Source organism: Coffea arabica, chromosome 6e (assembly GCF_036785885.1).
Source record: "Coffea arabica cultivar ET-39 chromosome 6e, Coffea Arabica ET-39 HiFi, whole genome shotgun sequence".
Classification (NCBI taxonomy): domain Eukaryota; kingdom Viridiplantae; phylum Streptophyta; class Magnoliopsida; order Gentianales; family Rubiaceae; genus Coffea; species Coffea arabica.
In genome coordinates, this window is record NC_092321.1 from 54,305,861 (window position 1) to 54,325,435 (window position 19,575).

The following is a 19,575-nucleotide window of genomic DNA, read 5'->3' on the forward strand; positions in this document are numbered from 1 at the left end:
AAACTAGAAACTAAAAAAAAACTAAAAGTAACCACGACAAATGAGAATAAAAAGTAAAAGAAATTACACCAAAAATTTGGTGTCTACAGTGTCAACTCTTGACTCAAAAACCAAAAAGCACTCTTCCAGCAATCTTTAGTCCAAATTTGTAAGGCTCTAGCTTATTTTCCTTGTCATAATAAACATGTTGGAAAGATGCATCTATTTATCAGTAGCTCGAGTACTAGTTTATCTTCACTTGAAAAATTCCCATCGAAAGGTCAAAGAAGATTATTGGTAAAAATCAAGGGAATATTGGAATCATTTGCTCTTACTTTTCCAAGTTTTATCAATTAGTTTTTTCTACACATAAAACTTTGAGTAGGTTATCCAATTCTAATATTAGGGTAAGCCAGAATCTGTAGGTCGACTTACACTCAAATATTAGGTCGTCTTTCCTTTTGCAAAAACAAATTAAGCCCCTTTCTCAAAAAAAAATTGTTAACAAAATATCTTGAATTGCTAATTGTTTATGATCACCTTATGATTAGCTCAACAATCAAGAGAGCGATAAGAGACATTATAGCAGAATAAATCCGGTCAAACTTGAGTTATGTCCATTCTAATTCTCCCTTGCCACCTCCAAATGCAATGGTTGTATTGACTCTAAGATGGAGAAATATGAAAAGGGTTGATTGTCTTATTTTCGTCCTGATACATAGTTGAGTACTTGAAATAAAAATCATGTGATATTCATGTAGAGCAACGTCATATTTATTTCAAGTGTGATTATGTTGGGTCAAGTTCTTTAAGGAGATGCGATTAGGTTAATTTTGCCAAGATCGTACAGTACCAATATTATCCACTCCCAAAGGACCAAATTGATCCTTTTCTTCCAACCTTTTTCCAGTTGATAAACTTATATATTCAAACAAGTTTAAAGCATTCATAGGAACAAATTCAAAGCAGTCGAAATGATTAAAATAGTTGTATCAGTTAATCATGAGCCTCCAAACAAAATATATAGAACAATTTCAAATTACCTAACCCCATTACCATATCCAGAGACTATCTAAAAGAAAGGTGTTCTGAAATCACTAAATACTTGTTTACCTGAAATGAAACTTCTTGATACGCTTTATTTCAATTTTTAATCTGCTGAAATCTGTGATAATAAGGGAACAATTGAAGTATATTTAGAGCAATATTTCCCACTGTACAGTTATTCATTGTCCTACACCATGAAAATTTTTACCAGTATTAATCATTTCTTTGTTCTTTTTGTTTTTGGTATTCTTCAGTACTTCAGCTCCTCCAAATAGTGCCTTATAATCATATGGCCTGCGAGTCTTCGATATAATCAAAGTGCACATCGACTTTATTGCGGAGTAAAGATCAATTCTCTTTTTCAGGCTTCTCAGAGCTGCAGGCAAGGGCCTAGAATTTGTAGCAATTGTACCATTCCCAACGTGCATGCATGCATATATGTCAGCTGATTGCATTAAAATCATGTAATCATTTAACACTCACGCTCAAATCTCAACCGTTGATCCTTACAATTTTGTCTTTTATGCATGATTTTACAGACATATTTGCCCTTCTGCAATAATCCCTTCTCATATACTAGTAATTATATATATATACCATTTCCCACACGCATGCTTGCATGTTTGTCAGCTGATACATTGAAATCATGTAAGCATTTAAGCTTCACAGCCTTCACTCTCAAATCTCAACTGTTACCTTTACAATTTTGTCTTTTATGCATGATTTTACGTATATATAGCCCTTCTGCTATAATTCCTTCTCATATATTGGCAAGTTCATCACTGTAAGCTAACATTTGCATGGTAGAAATGTCTAGTAAGGTTGTTGTCTTGGTGCTTGTAATTAGTGCCCTTGCATGCATTGTTGGGGCTCGAGTTTTGTTGAATAATGAAGGAAACAAAACCTCCGTCCTTCCGCAAAGTGAAGAAGGCAATGCAGAAGAAGATGGTGGTAATGGATTTGATCAAAGCCCGGGCGGTGATGAAGGTGATGCGGAAGACAATGGCGATGGATTCGATGGCAGTGGTACTATAGGCAGTGGTTTACGTCGTCCACCTCCAATGGGAGGCATTTCAGGAAGTACTGGTGCTGGTAGTGGAGCTGGTTTTGGAGGTGGTGTTGACCTCGGAGCTGGTGGTGGAGGAGGACCACTTGGTGGTATAGGTGGAAGGATTGGTGTTGGAGGTGGCGGTGGCGGTGGCAGTGGATTCGGGTTTGGGCTTGGGTCTGGACCTGGAAGTGGCATTCACGGTGGGGCCGGACTTGGCGTGGGTTTTGGAGGTGATGCTGGTTTCGGCCACGGTGGCGAAAGTGGTGGGCTCGGTGGCAGAAGTGGTGGATTTGGTGGAGGATTTGGTGGTCCGGGAGCTCCTTAGAGGATATTCTCCATGACTTCTATTGCGTCCTAAGTGTGATAGGAAGTATGCACTGTATCTTAAGTGTTTAGGTCTACCTTATGGTTGGGGTTACAACCTATGTTGCTATGTAATGTGGTTTATTTGAATAATAGCTCTATTTGGAAAGTTTCAGCTTATGGTGTAGAACAATGCCTTTCAAATTTCAAGTGAATAGTAGTCTCTTTATAGAAGGGCAAACTCATGCTTCATAAGTAGATCATTAAAGCCATTATCGCATATAACATTTCACACTGGGAGAGTTTAATTCTTTCATAGTTTAATCCTAAACTTAGATTATTATTTACAAGTGTTTGATCCAATTTTTAATGGACCCTTTGAATTGGCGGGAAAATGTTTCATTTCTTGTTAGCATAGTATTATTGAGGCCTGAGAGCATTAGGTTAGGGTTCTTTTGTCTTTGTAAGTCTATGTTTGATTAAAGAGACTTCGGCCATAGCGAATATGATTCTACCATTATGGGGCATATAGTCTCAAATTAGATTTTGGGACCAAATTGTGCTTAATACAATAAAGGAAAATTCTATACTAATTAACATACAAATTAAGCGACAAAATAAATTAAATGATGATCCACCTCTTTAAATTTAGATATTTTTATATTTGTATCTGTCATTTAAAAATTTCGTAATTTACAACTTTTTTTGTAAGTGCACTCTATGATAAATTATAAACCAAGATTGTGAAGTAGAATTAGTAGCATGTATTCCAAAACGTGCGCCATTTTATGAAAGGCCCTTCAGATAAATCTTTTACTGCATTCTCAGGAACTGTCTTCTGTAATCTTTTCCTGTGTTCCAAAGAACTGCCTTCTGTACTAAATATATCAACTTGGACACAAGAATGCATCACCAAAAAGACTTTGAATAGATAATGCCATTTACGAGGGTGAGAAGATGTCCAGTTCAGATTGCCCAATAGAAAAATTGCATCAACTGTGGACCCACTTATTACTTGATTTTTCATATGATAGGTACTTATGTTCCACTTTAACATACAAAGGAGTATCCCAAATTATGAAATATCCTCCTTCCTACATTATAAATTCCTGCAGTGTGAAAAGTTTTCTGGTGATAGTACAAATTTTACTATTTTTAGTTTTCTAGATTTCTTGGGAACATCTTTTTACTATCTTGTACATTGTGTTTAATTTATGGACATGATACTTGATCATGTTCACTCTTTGCCGGTAGATTTTGATGGCAAGAGCATGTTTTTAGTCCTTCAAGGCCTTGAAATTGTCAAGACCTGGTCTAAAGTGTTGGCTGTTGTTGGTCTATCGTGCGTGAAGTCTCAGGATTTTGTAATATGTTTATCGAGCCAAAGAGGTTTTGATCTAATGACTAAAATTGAAATTTCAAAAAAAAAAAAAAGAAAAGAAGTTCTAGATTTGAATGTCATTTTTCTCTGCTACTTTTTTAAATTCTACTTTTCTCCCGCTAGAAAAATATATTAAAAAAATATTTACCAAACTCGTTAAAACAATATACATTGAGTTTTCAATTGTATATACGCAAATGGGAAGTTTTAGAATTGCATGCATTGGAAGGCTAATAACTTGAAATAAGTAGTATTTGCAATCTTTTTCTCTAAAATCAAGAAAATCAAATAGCTATATACATTTATTATTGCCCATACTAAATTACAACTATAATATGTAATTTGTTTATTTATTCACATAATAACTTATTTTTATTATTTGATAAATTAACCAATTAACAAGTCACATTTTTGTTTACCTTACTTAGTATGCACTATAAAATTTTCAGTAAGCAATTTTATTTTTATTTTTACTTTTGTTACCCAGTTCACTCAGCGAATTTTCCATAACCCAGGCTAATTGAACAATTGGGCTAGTGCATTGAGAGACTGGGCTCAGAATGTTGTTAAGATAGGAGATTGGGCTAGTCCGTTGACCCAAATATCGGGTGTGAGATTTAGTGGGGTTCTGTAAGGGGTGCAAACCAAACGAGTTAAATTGAATAACACACAAGTTTGCTCGGCCAAAATTCAACTTCAAACTTATATATTTTTTTTTTGTCAAGAAGTCAATTGACTTTTACTGACTAAACAAACCTAGACCCCAGATCATACTCCAAACTTATATTGAGCGAGTTCGATTTCAAGTTTTTAGACTAGTTGAGTTTGAATTTAATATGTGAAACTTGAAAACTCGTTGAGGTTAATGGAACTCGTCAAGTTTGATCAAGTTCAATCGAACTTCACACATACACACGCACATAGATACACATATACATACATATATATATATATATATATATATGTAATTTTTTATTTATTAGTATGAAATATCTATTTTGTCTCTTGTTTAAAATTATATAAAATATAAATTTATATTTTTAAACTTGATTGGGCTCAAAATAAGCTAAATTGGGCTCGAAATAAGTTCGATTGGGCTTGATAAATATGACCTTGAGTAATGCAAAATAAAATTGAATTTGAACTCAAGCCAGACTTTCGAACTTTCAAGAACTCTATGAGTTCGAACTTGAGTTCCACTCTAAATTTTTTAACTCGAGTTGAGGTCGAATAATATACTATTCACTTGACTCGACTCGATTAATGTTAACTTTTTTTTCAAGGGAAAGAAAATGGGATGGAAGAATCGAGGTTTTTGGACCAAATCTTAAAATCCTTCGAAGAGTGGCCACATTCATATTGAAGATATGACACATAAACCAAACCACGGAGCAAGAGTAACCTACATCTGATAAAGGGATATTTTTTTAATACCTTTTTTCCAACTATCATTTTATCAAATATGTTAAAAATCATATCTTTTGAAAAAAGCAAATCTGGCGATTGGAAACTTGCACAGATTTTTGTAGGATTACAATTATTTTATCTTATTTTTAAAATATTTTTTGGAATTTTACAGTCTAATTTTTATCTGTTCTTTAGATATGTAGTAACTATTTTTTAGATTTATTCTTTGATACCTGTGTATATCTAATGATGTAACTTCTGCCATTATTGCAGATTTTGATAAAATTTTATCAAAAAAAAAAAAAGCATAGCAAACGGAGAAAGGAAAAGAAAGGCATTTCTGCAATATATTCTTTGCTTCAACCACCATGCCATTGTGTATCTATTCTTCAAATTTGTTCTTTGATACCTGTATATGTTTGATGATGTAACTTCTACCATTAGTTCAAATTTTGACGAAATTTTTATCCAAAAAAAAAAACATAGCAAACGGAGAAAGGAAAAGAAAGGCATTTCTGCAATATATTCTTTGCTTCAACCACCTAGCCCTTGTGATATGCTTGCTTTGTACACATTCCGTTGATGTCTTTGAACCACCATTTAGTTTTCCTCTTATTCCGACATGAAATTGATCTTTCCTGAGTCAATCAATTTGCCTTGTATTAGAGTCCACTATCTGACTAATTTGATTAAATTTTCCCCCAAGATGACAAGAAGGTGGAATGGATGAGAATTTGTTCCTGCAGAAATTGAGAGCTTAACATTTGATTTCTTTAAAAAAAAAATTTGAATTTCAAAAACTTCTTATTGCCTCCATTACATATTCTTTCCATTGATAGGGAAAAAAAATGATTCAACCGTTTTCCGCCCTTGTTATTGCTGAAGTGGTTTTGATACTGACCCTTCTGTTCAGAACACCTCTGAGAAAGCCAACGGTTATGATGGTGGACAAAATGAAGCAAGGTCGAGGACCTGTGGTAGCCAAGACCGTTGCAGGAACCTTGTTCATGATTTTCATCTCCACCCTCAACAATATCATGAAAATTCAGAATCGTGCAGTCGAGGCAGGCACAATTAACCCAACTGATCAGATTCTTTTGGTCAATCAAATTTTAGAAGCCATTCTCTTGGGTAAGCAAAAACTTTCATGTCTTCTTATGAATTCCCATGAATTGACTTTATTGTGTCTTGTGCATAAATTTATAAACCTACATGCATACGCTAATATTTATTGTCCTACCTACATGTAGACAATCGCCTGCTTGATTTTAACTATAGTTATACAAAAAACTAATGTGCATGGATTGCATGAGTCACGTTCTCAATTTAATTTCACTTTTTCAAAATTTAATTCTTAGTCCTCTTAATCAGGCAACTTAGCAGAAAAAAAAAGATTATCTTTTTATGAAATGACAGTGTACTAATTTTTTCTATACTAGCAACTTTAGATGTATATCACATATGCATGATTTGAATTTTAAATTTGAATTCATGTTATGTGGCATGATCTAAACTTGCTTATGTAAAAAATCTTTACATTGATAATGTATAAAAAGATTATCCAAAAAAAACTTGGGCAAATAGGACAATTGACGTTCTCGATGAGTTTTTTCTTTCTTGATTACTTTTTAAATTTAAGTTCCTACAGATGCTTCAAATACTACCAGAACATCAGTTGCGTTTAAATGTATCAATTATTCACGAAATCTTGAATTGTATAATCTGGTAGTTTTATGATTTTCTTTCTTACGAAATCTCATTTAAAAATTACTATTGGACCTCGGAACTACATTAAAATGAAACTCCATTTCTTAATTCGAACGTTAGGATTTCTCTAAAGAGAATCTTAAAGAAAATCTTGAGAAAGATGGTTTTGTGCAGGTTTTAGCTTGTTCCTGGGAGTGATGATTGACAGACTTCATTATTACATCAAAGAGCTTCATCGTCTAAGGAAAAGTTTGGAGGCCACAAAGAAATCGAACTATGAAACTGATCAAGACTGAACAGCAGGGCAAGAAGCAATTAAACATAAGTTTTTTCCTTTCCATTAAATCCTCTGAAGAAGAAAGCCCGGATTTTAAAGCGAAAATCCTGGGGATAGTGGTCTTTACAGCCCTGTCAAGATGAAAAGTGGAGATCGATAAGAACAAATGGGGGCAGACGCAAAGAAATAACTTCCAGAGTTGCAGGAAATTTGTGTAGAAAAAATTAAACCAAGCATTATTTTATTAATGTAGCCATGTGTCTTTAAGTAATTGGTTAAAAACGAGATGAAACTCAATTAGTATGACCTTTCTGACAGAACATTTATTGACAAAGTTCTCAATACCCTAACCATGAAATTTGATCATATAGTAGTTGTGATCCAGGAAACAAAAGATTTGGGGAATTTGAGTATTGAAGATTTGCATGGGTCATTAATTTTGCAAGAACAAAGAATTAAGGGAAGTTGGAGGATACCTCGAAGAAGAATACAGTAGAGAAGGCGCTACAGATTCAGCTAAATTTGAAAGGCAATAATGATGTCAGAGAGTAAGATGAATCCAGTTAGAAAAACATAGGTGGTTATAATAACAGAAGTGGTCGTGCCACAATAATAGAGGTAGAGGAGGTACATCAAATCCTAAACACGATAGAGGTAATAATTTTAATTTTAAATGTGGTCCAGGTAGAGGTATAGGTAATAATTTTGGCAGAAGAAGTAATTTTGATCAAAATAATTTTCAAAATAATTTTGGATAGAAAATTCAATGTTATAATTGTGAAAATTTGAGACATAAACAATTTCAAAGTAGATTTAGAGAAAATATAGATAGAAATTTTCAAACTAATATTGCTAACAATTAGGTGCAAGATAATAATAATAAATTTGAAACTTTATTATTAGCCTGTAATGCTATTGATGTGGTTGATAAAAAATAAATGGTATTTGGATATGGGCTGCAGTAACTATAAGTCTGGCAAGAAAGAATTATTTGTTGAACTTGGTGAATTTGTCTATGGTGAAGTTAAATTTGGAAATAACACTATTTTACCAGTATTTGACAAGGAAAACAATTTTCTATTAGCCTGAAAAATGGGTCTACTAATTTTATTTTTGATGTTTTATATGTTCTTAGGTTGCATCATAATTTGTTGAGTATGGGCCAGTTGTCTAAGAAAAATATAATATTCGTATCAGGAATGGTACTTGTACCATTTTTGATAAAAAAAAAATATTGGAATGATTGTCAATGTACCAATGACTTCAAATCGCTTATTTTCACTGAATTTGAGTTCTTTCAATTTTTTCTATTTGAATACAATGAAAGATGACAGTAATTGGTTATGGCATATGCGATTTGGTCATTTGAATTTTGATAGTTTAAGATTTTTAGCCAGTAAAAAGATGGTTGGTGGATTGCTTAGTATTAGAAATTCTGGTAGAATCTGTGATATGTGTGTTTTGGAAAAGCAACATAGGAATGTTTTTCAGATTGATAAATTATGGAGGGCCAAAAAACCATTAGAAATTATTCTATCAGACTTGTGCACTATGGAGGTTTCTTCTAATGGTGATTGCAAGTATTTTATTACCTTTATTGATGATTTTAGCAGAAAAGTTTGGGTGTATTATTTGAAACAAAAATCTGATACTTGTGATACTTTTAAAATTTTTAAAACTTTTGTTGAGATGCAAAGTGGGTGTGAGATTAAAATTTTGAAAACAAATAGGGATCAGAAATATTTGGTGTGTGATAATTTTCTTGAAAAAAAATGGGATACAACATCAGTTGCTTCTCAGGTACACTCCCTAACAAGATGGAGTGGCAGAGAGAAAGAATAGGACAGATATGAATGTGGTGAGGTGTATGTTGAAACTGAAAAATATGTCAAAGTCTTTTTCGACAGAGGCACTTTCTTGTGCAATTTATCTGTTAAATAGATGTTCTGCCAGAAGTAATTTCGAAAAAACTCCTAAAGAAGTTTGGAGTGATAAAAGACTATTTCTTGATCATCTGAAAATTTTTGGGTGTATTGCATATTTCCATGTTCCCGATCAATTAAGAAAAAAAACTTAATAACAAAGAGGAGAAGTGTGTCTTTCTTACTATAAGATAAACAAAAGGCAATAGTTACTGTAGTAGTCCCCTTTGCTGACACGTGGCACTTTGCGTGAATTTTGAACTTTCTCTTTTGCTTTCTTTATGAACTTGGCATTGCTTTAAATGTGCTCAATGACCCAAATTAGATTGCATTTACCATTTCTTTATAAGGTTGAATTATTTTTAGTAGACTTTTCAATCTCTTCATTTTGAACAAATATAATTCAATTAGAATTTATATTTATTTCTATTTACATTAACATTTCAACTTATATTTGACAAATTAACTTAAGATTTAATTATTTCTATCCGAGTTTTCAACCTTATCATTTAAATTTATATTTGTCAAAATAAGTTATCATTTAAAGTTAATGTAAAGTAAAAGATTAATTAAATTCTATTCTATCCTATAATAAAGAACAAGTTTATTATTTCTGCTCAATGCAATGTACATTTTTCTGTGTCATTTTATTTTGATTTGTTCATATTCAAATATTTAGTAACATTTGACTTTATGTTTATTCATATTTTTATTGTCTGAATTTTAAGCTTTCTCTTTTGCTTTCTCTATGGACTTGCATTGCTTTAAATTACTCAATGACCCAAATTAGATTGCATTTACCATTTCTTTATAAGGTTAAATTATTTTGAGCAGACTTTTCAATCTCTATATTTTGAACATATATAATTCAATTAGAATTTATATTTATTACTATTTATATTAACGTTTCAACTGATATTTGACAAATTAACTTAAGATTTAATTATTTCTATTCAAGTTTTCAACCTTATCATTTAAAATTATATTTGTCAAAATAAGTTATCATTTAAAGTTAATGTAAAGCAAAAGATTATTTAAAATTTATTCTATCCTATTATAAAGAACAAGATTATTATTTTTGCTTAATGCAATGTACATTTTTCTGTGTCAATTTTATTTTGATTTGTTCATGTTCAAATTCTTAGTAACATTATTAAACGAAAAATGTAGACAATTATAAATCTAGTGACAATCACAAAAAAAAATGTATACTTGAAAGCTATCATTAAAAAAGGAAAAAAAAAGCATCTTAATAAATGTAATAAAGACATATTTTTCTCATCAAATTTGCATGCTATACTTGGTGGTAATTTCAGCATTAATGACTCATATTTTAACTAAATATTAATGTATTAATGATTCATAAGAAAATTGACAAAAAAAATAACAAAGTTCATTTGTTCAAATTTAAATACTGATAATCTAATTTCTCTCCGTTTTAGTAATATACATACTTTACGTATACTTCCACACATGACACTCTACTGACAAACATTCCATCAAATTTTGCTAACCTTAAATGCTTCAAGGTATGCACAGCCAACTTTTACTAGTATTGGTTATAGTGAAATCTTCCGTACTTACAAGCTGTATAATCCTGTAACATAAAAGTTGATAGTGAGTAGAGATGTGACTTTTGACGAAAGAAGAGTTTGTGACTAATGTACTGGAGATCCTAAAATAGCATAGGTGACTCTAAATTATCAGCAAGAGAATCTAATGATGATATTCTGCCATCACCAATTGCTCAGGATCCACAGATTGAGTTAATTGGATGTCCACAGCGTCAGCGATAGATGCCAGCTCATCTACAGGATTATGTTATTACACCAGATGATATTCCTTCTAACGAGCATATTGTTAATTTTATTTTGTTTGCAAATTGTCACCCAATTGTTTATGAGGAGGCAACTAGTGATGATTATTGGGTGAAAGCAATAGAGGGAAAAATTCATGCAATAAAGAATAATGACACTTGGGAGTTTACTTCTCTTCCAACTGGTAAGAAAGTCATTGGAGTGAAGTAGGTATATAAGACAAAATTTAAATCCAGTGCAAAAGTTGATATATACAAGGTGAGATTAGTGGTGAAGGGATACAAGCAGAAACACAGGATTGACTCTTTTGAAATATTTGCACCTGTTACCAAACTTAACACATTTCGTATGATAATTTTTTTAACTACCCAAAATAATTGGAAAATTTATCAAATAGATGTCAAGTCAGTTTTCCTGGATGCAATTCTTAATGAAAAAGTGTATGTGGAGCAGTCAGCAGAATTTGTCAGAAGACCACAAGAAAATAAGGTGTATAGATTGAAGAGAGTCATATATGGATTGAAACAAATCCCAAGAGCGTGGTATGCAAGAATTGATTCCTATTTTCTGACTCGTGATTTTTAGTGGTGTCTATATGAGCACACTTTAAATATTAAATTTTCTACTCATTGTGATATTCTTATTGTGTGCTTGTATGTAGATGATTTAATTTTTACAAAAAATAATTTAGAGATGATTGCAGAGTTCAGAGAAGTCAAGATTAAACAATTTGAGATGACAGATATGGGACTCATGTCATATTTCCTGGGAATTGAAGGCTTTCAATCTGACAGTGAAATTTTTATATTTCAAAAAAAATATAAAGGTGACATTTTAAAGAAGTTCAAGATGGATACAACGAAACCAATTATGATACCAGTTGAAGAAAAATTGAGGTTGACCAAGGAGGGTACGGGTGGAGATGTAAATCCTACCTACTTTAAAAGTTGGTAGGAAGTTTGAGGTATCTGACAACTACAAAGCCAGATATCAATTGTGCTATTGGTTTGATTAGCAGGTTCATGAAAAATTCACATCAGTCACATTTGCAGGCGGTTAAGAGAATTTTGAGATATATTGGAGGTACTCGTAGTGATGACATTTTTTATTCAAGAAATAATCCAATTTAGTTTTTTGGCTACGCAGATAGTGATTGGGTAGGTGATACAATAGAGAGGAAGAGTGCTTTAGGATATGCATTTTTATTGGTTTTAGTGTGTTTTCTTGAAATTCTAAAAAGTAATAGGTGACTGTATTGTCTATAGCGGAAGCGGAGTATATTGCAGCGGCTAATAGTGCTACTCAAGTTTTGTGGTTGCGTCGCATGCTTGTGTTCTATAATATAAGCAAGTTAATCCTATGAAAATTTATTGTGATAGTAAGTCAGTGATTGAGTTGTCCAAGAATCCAGTACTGCATAGGCATAGTAAATATATTGATATCAAATATCACATCATACGTGAATTGGTTCGAGAGAGAGAGATTGAAGTTGATTATGCCACCACATGTCAATTCAATTAGTATGAATGGATTTTTTTTTTCTCTTCAAAAAGTCATATGTTAATTTTCATTAATGATATGACGGTTGCGGTAAAAAATAATATGTTAGTACTCGCGTTAGCAACTTAAAGTTTTGGGAGTCTATTCTGATTCATAGTAGTAAACACAGTCAAAACCATTTAAATAAATTATTTACATAAAGAATTCAAGAATTATATGTCACATGATATACTGAATTAAGATTTTGTTGTGAAATTTAAAGGCTCTTTTTTAGCTTTTAAGGAGATAATTGAGTTGTAAGAAAAAGGAAAAAAACTAATATTTAAAGGGTAGTTTCTTAAAAAAAAAAAAAGGACAAGCATAATGAATGATTAAGTTGTACATGATGGAATAATTCATTTACATTCAATTAGCAATGTATATTTTAAAATTGATCACATTTTGAATAATCATACATTCTAGATTTTATTTTCATATAAAACTCATACATTAGCCGACCATCAGTAAGTTAAGACGAGTGGTCCTACTATTAAATTAAAATGAATTCGACAATGGCAACATCTTTAGTAAGTGTTACTTTTAACACTTACCTTTCACTTGCTTAGTAACTTTAATCCAATTAATTATATTGTGTTAGTAGCAAATGCCACAAACTATACTAATTGTTATATAGACTAGACTTCGTCCTCAAATTAAAGTGCTTTCAATGAAATTGTAAACAAATTACTCGAATTTAGGGTATCATATTTAATTTTGATTTGCATTTTCCCCTTGGAAATTATACATGCCAATAGGCATATAGGATAATGAACTGATGCAGATTTCATCCTGTGAGAACTCGAGAAAATCAGGTGTGTGCTTTGCATTTATTTTATTTTATTTACCTTGATATTGGAAATATTACATATAACGAATAAGTGGTTAAATTAAATGTCCAATTGAATTTCTATAAAATCGAGAATTAGAAATATCCTAGATTGGTGTAGAAAAATTTTTATGAATCAAATAAACACATGGTATGTATATTGTAAATTGTGTCATTTGCATATATTACTAGACACGTAGCATATATTATACAGTTGAATAAATTATATGTCTAGTTGATTTTCCTTTAAAACCGAATGTATGAAAATCTCCTAGATTAATGTACGAGAATTTTGTAAGGGTATATAAATTAGAACAAATGAAGTTTGGAGTCAATGCATGAAATAATAAAACCGCAGCCCCTTAGTGAGCAAATAAGTTAATACCAATGACCTAACTAACCCTGAATCTTGGTTAAACTACTATGCAACCTAAAGAAGCCATCTTCTGGAAGACAACCGAGAGGAAACAAAGAGAGAGAAATTTCTAGTTGGGCGGTGACCGAGAGGAAAGAAACACAAGGTAGCTTTCTTTCTTTCTTTCCAAAAACAGAACCAAGGGGGTGGAACTAAGAGTGCGAGAGAGAAAATTTGGTTAGCTTTATCATCTGCTGATCATAATCAAGAAGAGAAAGGCAAGGAAAACAGGAGGGATAGCTGGTGCAGACCTTGAGGAAACAAAGCTGGGAAAATCTGGTCAGTCTGCAATTTTAACTCTTAAAGGAAAGAGGTAAATTCTCTGTGATCAATACTTATTTATTGAGTATAAATGAATATATATATATATATATATATATATAAACAAGCTGCAAGATAAGTTTTAGCAGAGGAAATGAGCTTCGATTGAAGAAAAATTCTGGTTTGAGGTTAAATAATCATTTTAACCTCAAACCAGAATTTTTCTTCAATCGAAGCTCATTTCCTCTGCTAAAACTTATCTTGTAGCAACCGGGAGTTAATTACATGAATTTCAGCTCATTAGCAGTGTAAAAATGGAAAATATAATATGAGAAAAGCATGTAATATGGTTATCTCAGGTATTATAAGAAGTTTAGTTGAAGAAATTTGGGAAAAGTTGGAAATTGGGAGGACCGATCGAAGATCCTTGCTGGAATTTTTCCAGCTTCATCCGAGTGAGGGGGGGGGGATGGAAAAGTTTCAGCTGTCTTTGGTGAATAATGACTCTAAAATTCTGTGTTAATCTGTAATATGTTGTACAACATCTTGATTTCTTCATGCATGAGAGGTTTGAGCATAAAATGGAGGGATCTAGTAGAAGAAACTCGTCTTTAGGCATTACTTGCTTCTACGAACCAGCTTTATAGCCGAGAGAGGATATAAATCTTGGTTCAGCTTTTCTCTTGGATTTTTGGCTATAAATTTCTATGTTTTGCTTAAGATGGTCTGTAGTTGAATGATCATCCCCTGCATGTCTAGTTGGAGCATGAAACTGAAAAGAAAATTATGAGAAAACACCACATGTTAAACTGGTATACTGCTGTAAATTGTAATTAGTTGAAGACAGATTATTGTGCGTAGCTTTTGGGTTGAATAATTTGTTGAAACTAGATGCTATTTGCCTTGGTATATGCTGGACTGAATGTACTTTAAATATTTAGAGCTTTAAGCAAGTGAAAGAATAGAGTTTTCGTCGAAAGCTTGAAGTAACGTTACTAGTTTTGGTTGCTGACCGAGAAAATGAAACAGATTGTGCTTCTGACCGTCCCTTTTTGGCCTTGAAAATGCGATAACTGGATGTCAATGTCTTCAGAAGAAATGTAGGCCTATGTCTTAGCTTCGAAACGCTATAAAATTCGCCTCAATCCGATAAGCGTAGCTCCAGTTGTGATCAAAACATCAGAGGGTGGCAAAGCTGCCTTTCTTGTTGCTTTCCTTTTGTTCCCGGATGCACTTTGCTTTGATAATGGCCGTGAGGAACCAACTTTGAACCAGCATTTCCTCTAATTTCCAACTTTGTAAGCTTTCATAAATGATAGCTACGGTTACCCTGAGATTTAATGGCTATATACAGCTCCACAAGTAGAGTTAAACTAAAGCAAATGAGGGGAAAACTCATGATAATTATGTACCTAAATTGGCTTCTAATTACTTAATATTGTCTTCACAAATATTTTAAAGACTATAAAATTTGAGGGACTGGTGTAGTGGAATAAAATTTAACTTACAAATAACCTAGAGTTTAATTAATTAAAAAGGGGACCAATGAAGTACTCCTAAACCGTAATCTTAGAATCTTGAGTGGAAAATGATTTAATCCTAAAATAAATATCTTATAAATTATTAACTTGGAAAAACAGGTATAATTCTTGATTAAAACAATAAAGTCAATGAGTTTCAAAATAAAATGATAAATGAATATTGAATATATTATATTTGTACTTTAAGGTCAAACAAGAATCTGTTTTAGCCTAGACGGAAGAAATGAAACGTTTGCTTGTCTTAATCCTTGCACATTAGATTGGAAATGAGTTAATCTTAGCTCAAGTGTTTATATGATATTAAAATTTGGTGTATATGTACATTAACCTTGTTTAAAACTACCAAACTTAGTAATCTTGAAGACAAACGTAAGGAAGGTTGCTAGATTTTGGTGATTCGTTTTATAAGCTTAGGAACTTGGGTTTTAGTTACTTAAACCTTAAATTATGTAAGATGAGTGGTTGTATGTAAAATGAATACTCACTTTAGAATTATTAACTTGTACCAGGAAGTAGCCGTGAACCAGGAAACCAACTCGAGACTCGAGAGTAGTCATTTAAATCTTTGGTGAGTGTTTTCCGAATTTATGTGTTAAACTGCTTATGTGTACCTAAGTGCAATTATATGGCAAATGTGCTTATTATGAAATATTGCTAAGTGATTCATTGTGAAGTGTTTTCAATTGTCCCTCACCTTCTAAGTCGAGGGTGTACTTTATCGCACTCGGCTTAGTTGAGGTTGAAGGTTGATAATTGATCAAGTGATATTGTAAGTGTGCATGACTGTAAGCCATGTGTGTACCTTATCACACTAGCTAAACTAGGCCCCAAAACCCTCTGTTCAACGGACTATTCGAGCCAGGTCGGGTAGGACGGTAGCTTTGGGTAAGTGTTTCGGTATACTCGAGTATTACCATGGAGTAGCAGATTACTGATATTGATATGGCCATCCAAGTGAGGGAAGTGTTTATTATTTTGGAGGTTATAAGGAGGAGTTCGGTGGAGTGTGTAGTGCATTGAAGTGGCTCTAATGCGAGCACCGTATCTTTTTAAAAGTAATTGTTTGGTGCTCGCATTGAAGTGGCTCTAATGCGAGCACCGTATACTGATTTAAGTGCTTATTGATTGTTGCTTGCATGGAAACCTCACGGGTGTAAACTCACCCTTTTAGCTTTGTTTTCCTTACGGGAGTTGGAGATTGAAAAGTGATTGGATGGAATTGGAAAGTTGTTTTGGGAAATTCCATCACTATGTGTATATATTGGAGTCACGTTTTCTTTTGTATTTTAAGATGGTTGAATCTTCTGTTTTGAGTTGATGTAATATTAAGAATGGATGTTTAGAACGAGTATTTTGTTTCTTTTAGTGGACAAATCTATGTTTCAAGCTGATTGGAGTGGTACTTAAGAGTGAATGTTCAGTTGTTCAATGATAATGTTATCTCTGAAGTTCATGTAAGTGATTGAGTTCTGGCGAGAGCCAGGCAGGCGATCCGCTAACTTCTAGGGTAGGCCCTAAGAGAAGGTGGGGTTGTCACACATCCCGATAAGATGACCTATATACCAATAAAAGGAGTGGATAAACTCAGATCATGAGAAGATGGATATCCAAAATAAGAAAATATGAGTACCGCTAAGCATTAACAGCATTTGGGTCGCCTTGTTTGTTTCGTGCTTGAAGACAGACGGGGATCCGTAGCCACAACACCTCATTTGTTAGCTTCCTGCCTTACTTAATCATTTAGCTCTTCCCCTTGTCATCAGTTGTGCAGGAGCCTTGCATAGTCAATGTATAGGTTATTTTACTGAACCAACTACTCTTGAAAATTTTATCAACGGGTGCAAAGGCATTCATCCGGTCCGATAAAAGTTTAGTCATCTTCGAGTTTTCCATTGATCATTTTGGATCCACCCCTTTTTCTTAGTGTAGAGTAGGAGTAGGTCTATAATAAAATTTATCGTGTTTGAAAAAAAATATATAAGTAATTTTACTGGCATATTATGCGTCTCGACTTTTGGCCTTCTATGCCGATCAGCATTATCATTTGCAAATAGAAATGGTGTTAAACCATCAATCATTAATTTAGCGGACATTTTTGTTTCATAGAACAAGTTTATAAGACAAATATTTTTATTACTTTTCAAATTAGTGGGCATTGAAATGTTACTGCAATAGTTTTTTTATGCCATTAAGAGGTTGTTACGATTGCATTTTCTAGAGAGTTTTTGAAGAAAATTACTCAAGCACTTTTTTACCCTAAATCCAGCACATGACCCACATAAGATCATTTTTTGGGGGCTAAAAGATTAATTTGTAGTTAAATGAATTACCCAATTTATATTCATTTTTACCTCTAAAAAAGGTGGATCTGACCCAAACCATATTTTTCCTAAAAAGTTGAGATTTTATTCAATCTATATTCATTTTTTTCACTAGAAAAGTGAAATCTAACCTTTTGTATATAAAAAATTTACTGCATGTGGTCGTCTAGTGATTTTAGGCTAAAAAATGGTTGAAAACTTAAGTTGAAACTAAATTTTGCTAATTTGAATTTATAAAGGATATAACGTTAACAATTTTAAAAAATAAAAAATTTCATTTAATAAAATATGAGTGACATTTTGAACAATTTTTCTTATTATATTTAGAATGATGCATCTCACATATTTTCTTTTTGGGTAAGCAGAAGATAGATATTTGCAAATAATATTTTTTCCTTTCTTGGTTGGAGGAAAACAAAAATTTGTGTAATTCCCAAACAACATTGGAAGTTGTAAGTTTTTTTTTTAATTTTTTTCCCTGGATTATAGAAGGTTAAGATTTGGGCACACTCCAAGTTGTAACAGTGGATATAATCGTGTTAGACTGGGAGAGAGAAACTAGCGGTACTTTAGCATTTCTATGATCTATCCTGTCAAACATCATCCTCATCACAAGAAATTCGTTTGAGCAGCACTAGCTTACATGTCTTATTTCTATTAGTCCAAATAGGTCCCTGTAGCTTTCGCTGACCGTCAGCAAAATTTTAGTCGGTTATAGAAGAATTTTACTTTTAAAACAATCAGCAAAAGTTTAGTGGCTGAGACAAGAATTTTACTTCTAAAACAATTTTCTATAATCTTTCCAAAAATCTTACTGTTATTTTTTTTGAAGTCTTATTTTATTACAAAAAGGCGTTTTAGGAGAAAAGAAAATCCTATTCTATTACAAGGAAGACGCCTCCTACTTCTCTTGAACTGTATCTGCTTCTTGTCCTGTCAAACTAACCCTTTCTAAATCTTAGTGTCATGATCCACATCATTGAATATTTTCCTTCTAAAACAATTTTCTATAATCTTTCCAAAAATCTTAGTCTCATGATTCATTGCACCGAATTTGTTGTTGAATTTTGGACTAAGATGAAGGCAAAATTAGTTGTTGACTTCCAAAGGAAAATTGTAGCTCTATTTGTCAGGATTCCAAACACCAGGACTTGCTTCAATTAAAGGTGTATTGCTAAAGTTATGGGCTAAAAATCGTGACGGACTCAAACAGCAATTTCAGTCTGGGGATAAAAACAAATTTCTATAATCTTTCCAAAGTCTTAGTCTCACAACTCACTGCACTGAATTTGTTGTTGAATTTTGGACTAAGATGAAGACAAAATTAGTTATTGACTTCCAGAAAAATTGTAGCGTTAGGATTCCAAACACTAGGACTTTCTTCAATTAAAAACAATGTTTTGAAACTCAGATTGTTAATTGAACTAGTGGAATGTTTGAGTCGAAATTCAATCCGTCAAACTAATTTAATCCGGTTCAATGCATTTTTTAAATAATAATTTATAAATATATACGCACAAAATGTGGCATGCAATGGATTAATTTAAAACTTTATATGATGAAAAGTTTAATATTTTCAAAGAACTTGAATTTTCACAAATAAATTTTTTAAATTATAAGTTGAAACAAATGAATTTCATCTCAATCTCAATTGTATCTACCAAAAAAAAATCTTAAATCCAACCCAAAAATACCACTATTTTATAAAATTATACAAAATTTACGTCAATGGGAATTAGTTATATTGTGAGTTTAAATTTTAATTCACATTTTTAGGATTT

General features: G+C 32.3%; 2 long non-coding RNA genes across 2 annotated transcripts; both read left to right on the top strand.

Annotated features, from left to right (window-relative positions):
- The first annotated feature begins 5,643 nt into the window (after positions 1 to 5,643).
- Positions 5,644 to 7,502, top strand: LOC113700217 (uncharacterized). Its single transcript, XR_011816552.1, has 2 exons — positions 5,644 to 6,299; positions 7,050 to 7,502. It is a non-coding gene; the product is annotated as an uncharacterized lncRNA (long non-coding RNA).
- Positions 7,503 to 13,693: 6,191 nt separating this feature from the next.
- Positions 13,694 to 16,931, top strand: LOC140009669 (uncharacterized). Its single transcript, XR_011817167.1, has 2 exons — positions 13,694 to 13,984; positions 15,983 to 16,931. It is a non-coding gene; the product is annotated as an uncharacterized lncRNA (long non-coding RNA).
- The last annotated feature ends 2,644 nt before the right edge of the window (positions 16,932 to 19,575 follow it).